We start from the raw sequence: 5,872 nt of genomic DNA on the forward strand, positions 1-5,872 counted from the left end.
GTGGCAATAACAACAATGTCTAAACTTGAGGCCTTTGATGACTATGAGGCCCTCCTGGCCCCAGCTGGAGATTTCTTTAGCCATGTCTGCCCAGCAAAGAGGGGGCAACCACATGGGGAGGAGGTGGTAGAAGATTCTGGGGCAAGCTTCTCAGGCTTGCAGGGACCCCTGGAAATGGCGCTCTGGGGTCTGCAATATTAACTCACTTGAGACATGTGTCTTTGTCCTAACTTCTGTGTCCCTGGAGCTTGGTCCAGAGAAGGTGCTCAATGAAGCCTGGGGGTGGAGTACAGTGGCTTTCCTGGGGCCCACCATGCTCCAGAGATTAAAAAGGAAAGATAGAAGTTGCTATTACTAGCGTAGAGCTGTACTCAATGACACCAAATCTTCCTCTTGATTTGACTAATCCCAGTTCTGGAGATGATTACATTTTCCAGATTCACAAGGGGAGCTAGGGGAAGGCAGACTGTGAGGCTATTTTCTACAAGAGAGGAATTTCAGTTAGAGGCCTAACTCCCTCATGCAGAGGTGGGAGCAGCAGGGAAGTTAACTTGGTCAGAGTGTGGGCTTTGGAAGGGGTATCGAGCAGTGATGCAGAGGCGGACGCAACCAGGGAGTGGCAGGGCCTTGGTACACGACACTGTGAGATGTTCTACCTGTGATGCTCTAGAATGCTCAGAACAGGTCAGAAGCCAGCACCTCCACCAGGGGTACGTGGTAAAAATGGGAATTTGCAGGCACCAAGATGAGTCTGTATGTTTGGCAACAGAGGCTGCACAGCAGAGGGAAGCCTGCAGAAGCAAGGCATGGGGCTCTGTATTAGTCCGTCTTCACACTGCTATAAAGAACTGCCCAAGACTGTGTAATTTATAATGGAAAGAGGTTTAATTGACTCACAGTTCAGCATTGCAGGGAACACCTCAGGAAACTTACACATGGCAGAAAGCAAAAGGGAAGCAAGGCACATTCTTCACAAGGCAGCAGGAAGGATAAGCTCCTTATAAAACCATCAGATCTCATGAGAACATAATCACTATTATGAGAACAGCATGGGAGAAACCACCCTCATGATTCAATTACCTCCACCTGGTCTCTCCTTTGACACATGGGGATTATGGCAATTACAATTCAAGATGAGATTTGGATGGGGACACAACTCCAACCATATCAGTCTCTCAAAAATCCAAAGGAATGGTTTCAGCTACCTTGGGGTCAATGTTTACCCAGATCGCTGAGGGACCCAGGGCATCAGCCAACTTCGAGATTACCTGAATCACACACTCCCTTGAGCAAAACTCCCACCTTCTCTTTTCCTTCCCCAATATATGTCCCCTTTCTATTCGTACATCAGTGCCCCTGCCCCATTACTGGGTTCCCAGGGACTCTGGCCTTAGACTGAGAGTTATACCATTGGCTTTCTTGGTTCTTAGGCCTTCGGACTTGTACTGAGCCATGCTATCAGTATTTCAGGGTCCTCGACTCGCAGACAGACCATCATGAGACTCCTCAGCCTCCATAATCACATGAGCCAACTCCCCTAATAAATCCCCTCATACAGCTACATCTATGTCTGTGTGTACATATACATACATGCATACATGTATGCATGTGCGCACATACCTGTGTGTAACCATCCATGTGTGCATGCACACATGTATACATGCATGCATACATGTGTGCATGCACACGTGTATACATATGTGTATATGCAATTACACATGTATACAGGTATGCATACAGGTATGCATACAGGTGTGTATACAGGTATGTATACATGTATATACAGGTGTGTATGCACACACATCTATATATCTATATATCTACTTCTATATGTCTATGTATCTATATCTAGATATAGATAGATATATCCTATTGGTTCCATCTCTCTGAAGAACCCTGACAATACATGAAGGCATCACGGTGCCCAATCATTTCACTCACCTCAGCACTGCAACATCAGGGAAATCTCAAACTGGCCCCTATTCCAGCTGGAAAACCCTCAACAGGGATATAACTGAGAAATTGGATAACCCCACGTATTAGTTTGTTTTCACACTGCTGACAAAGACATACCTGAGACTAGGCAATTTACAAAGGAAAGTGGTTTAATTGGACTTACAGTTCCACCTGGCTGGGGAAGCCTCACAATCATGGTGGAAGGCAAAGAAGAGCAAGTTACGTCTTAACTGGATGGCAGCAGGCAAACAGAGAGTGCTTTTGCAGAGAAATTCCCATTTTAAGACCATCGGAGACCATTCACTACCACGAGAACAGCACAAGAAAGACACACCCCATGATTCAATCATCTCCCACCAGGTCCCTCCCACAACACGTGTGAATTATGGGAGCTACAAGATAAGATTTGGTTAGGGACACAGAGTCAAAACATATCACCCCATTAGGACTGCAAGCTATGGAGTAAAATCTTACAGGTAAATAATAGTAATTATTACTCTTGTATTCATTCATTCATTTAGCAAATGTCAACTGAGCTACTCTGTGCTAGGTACAAGGTAGGCTGCAATAAAGGTTTATTGAATTAATAAATGACTGAATAAGATATCACCCTGACCCTGATGAGTTAAGAAATGTGAAAGCATTTCATGAATCTCACGCCATTTATTCTCCTTTGATTTCAAGTGATCTTTACACCAAATCTATAAAAGGGTATTACAAACAAATGAGCAAGCAAAGCTTAAAGAAATATTTTAAAATTTCTATGATGTAATGGTTAAACTAGGATTCAAACCACTTCTTTTTTTAAGGCAGAGTCTGGCACAATGCCTAACATAGAATAAAAGCTTCTCAATTAAATATTGGCCAAGTCAACGTAATAGAACCAACTTACCCATGCCCTTTGTCTAATCAAACGTCTGTTCAAAGAAAACTATCCCATCAAACAACTGAAGAACAAATCCCTACTCTGAAATTCAGAGAGAATACATTTGTTTCACAAGATTTCTAGAACATTCAGCAATCAAGGAAAGCCTAGCACATCCAGCTCTCCTGCAGGAATGGCTGCATACCATCAAGCCTAAAATATTGAGATGCCCATTTAATGTTCCAAGAAATTCAGAAGAGGACGCTTTCATATCTGAGAATAGTAGACTTTCAACAGTGACACTGGAAGTCATTATACTTAAGAAAGACATTTAAGTCACTGCGAAAAAAACTAAAGATATAAAAAGTGATGGATCCACCAGTTCAGGAACAAATGTCCCAGGTTCCTGATAAGGAAGGTTTTGGTTTATTGTCCTTATCATCTCTTTTCTGTTCAGGATCAAAACCTTTGCCCACACTGCTTATGCCCCAACAAAATCTTAGTGCCAGGTTACCTGCCATGAACTGTCCCTCTCACTCCTACATTAAAGGATTTCTCTGCTAAGCCCACCATTCACCCAAAAACCCATTCTCCTCCTTCTCAGCATCACACTGAATCTGGAGTTGAAGGTAGCACTAAGCCTTTCCTGGTTCAATGCTAGTATTAGTCCATTTTCACACTGCTATAAAGAACTACCTGAGACTGAGTAATTTATAAAACAGGTTTAATTGACTCAGTTCTGCACAGCTGGGGAGGGCTAAGGAACCAAGGCATGTCTTACATGGTGGCAGAGGGTGGGGTGGAAATGCCACACTGTTAAACCATCAGATCTCATGAAAACTCACTCACTATCACGAGAACAGCATCGAGGGAAACCACCCTCATGATCCAGTCACCTCCCACCAGGTCCTTCACTCAACATGTGGGGATTACAAATGGAGATGAGATTTGGGTGGGGGCACAAAACCAAACCATATCACTGGTCTTTGCCCACAATATAGAGACTCTCTCCTCTCCTTTGGTACTTTGCAATCCCTCTGGATGGGCACATCTCTTTATCCATCCATGAGCCAAGCAAAGGACTCTGCTCTAACTTCCTCCAAGAAATTTCTGTGGTCAGATCTCGTCTTCAAGTAAAACACTTGGGCTCTTACGCCTCTGATATGTTTCAGAAATAAGGAGCAAGAAATTAAATGATACAGCATTGTTCCAGTTCTCTATTGCTGCATAATAAATCACACCAAAGTTTAGTGGCAGACAATAATAATTATATGACTCTCACAGATTCTGTGAGTTGGGAATTCAGAAAGGGAACAGAGAAAAAAGCTCTTCTTGCTCCATAACATTTGAGCGGGATGACTCATCTGGCTAGAGGAGTCTGGAACAGTCAGGACTAGACCAACTGGAGCAGGAGGATCCCCCTCCATGATGGCTTTTTCATTTACACATCTGAAACCTGGGCTGGCATGGTGGAAGGACTCACTTAGCTGAACTGTTATCAGAGCACACGTATGTGGCCTTAACAGCATGGTCAGATATCTCAGGGTAATTGGAAGTTTATGTGAAAGCTGATGGCTCCAAGAGCAAGTGTTCCCAGCAGCACAAGGAGGAAACTGCATGGACACTTAAGACCTGACCTCAGAAGCCACAACTTCTGCTGTACTCTATTTGTCAAAGCTGTCATAGTCCACCCAGATTCAGAGAAAGGGATAAAAGTGAAAGAACTTGTGGCCATTTAAAAACAACTGCAGCCTTGCTGTGGCCACAAATCATTTACATCCTTCCCACTCAGCCCCCTTCCAAGACTCTCTGAGAGTTTCATTCCATTACAGCATCAGGCTCAGGCACAAGGTTCTGAATATCATCTTCTAAATCAGGGCAAGGTGCAAAATGAAGCTCTTCAAGTTCAGCACCCGGTCTACAGTTTCTCCTGATTTGAAAACCTGTTAACAAAAAAACATTATTTTTCTGCACCACCTTGCAACACACACACACAAATTAGACTGGTGGAACAGGCTTAAGTTAATGAATATAGACATTCTCGTTCAAATTTGGGGAAACCAGAGACACACAGCAGTCATGGATTGTGGCTGTTCTGAAATCCAGCTGGGACAAGCCAGTCTCTTCTTTAAGGCTTATCTTTGCCCTCTGGGAGTGATTTTCTAGAGAGCTCTGGGCTCTGCCCTCTGAGTCATCCTTTTCACTAAGGCACCCCTGTCTGTAGCTGAGTAGTTTCTCCACCTGCCTCCTGGGGGAGGTGGGGAGATTTCAAAGACCTCTTTTCATTTTGTAGTCTCCTTCCCATTCTGTTCAATCTGTTACAGTTTCTTTAAGAACTCTGTGGGCCTCTTATGATCAATTTAAAACCTATTCCTTCAGACAGAAGCTACACCCACAAATCTCTTCAATATAAACCCTCTCTTCCTCTTCCCTGGGCTCCCCATGAGGTCACTATGGGACAAAACCATTAAGATTCTTAGGGTTTGTGAGGCACATTCTTAGGATTCTTAGTTTTTGTCTATTTGAAAGTGTCTATGAGGCATCATCTTAAACCATTCTGAGGTTTTACCAAAGAAAAGGGTAGGGAGGCCAGGGTTACAGTCACATCCCTGCCTTCATCTCTACCTTGAGACCACTTTTTCCTGACAATGCTCGATTTAATTTTTCCCCTGAGGCTCTTTGTTAGTTTGAGAATATTTTAATGGGTAAATGACTGTCTAGAGATCTTTATGTTTGCTCCAAATTCCATTCAAAAAGTCAAACAGGGCCGGGCATGGTGGCTCATGCCTGTAATTCCAACATTTTGGGAGGCTGAGGCGGGTGGATCACCTGAGGTCAGGAGTTTCAACCAACATGGTGAAATCCCATCTCTACTAAAAATACAACAACAAAAAAAATTGCTGGACATGGTGCTGCACACCAGTAATCCCAGCTACTGGGAGACTAAAGCAGGAGAATCTCTTGAACCTGGGAGGTGAAGGTTGCAGTGAGCTGAGATCACGCCATTGCACTCCAGCCTGGGCAACAAGAGGAAAACTCTGTCTCAGAAAA

The sequence above is a fragment of the Rhinopithecus bieti genome, unplaced genomic scaffold (assembly GCF_001698545.2).
Source record: "Rhinopithecus bieti isolate Rb0 unplaced genomic scaffold, ASM169854v2 scaffold_13348, whole genome shotgun sequence".
Classification (NCBI taxonomy): Eukaryota; Metazoa; Chordata; class Mammalia; order Primates; family Cercopithecidae; genus Rhinopithecus; species Rhinopithecus bieti.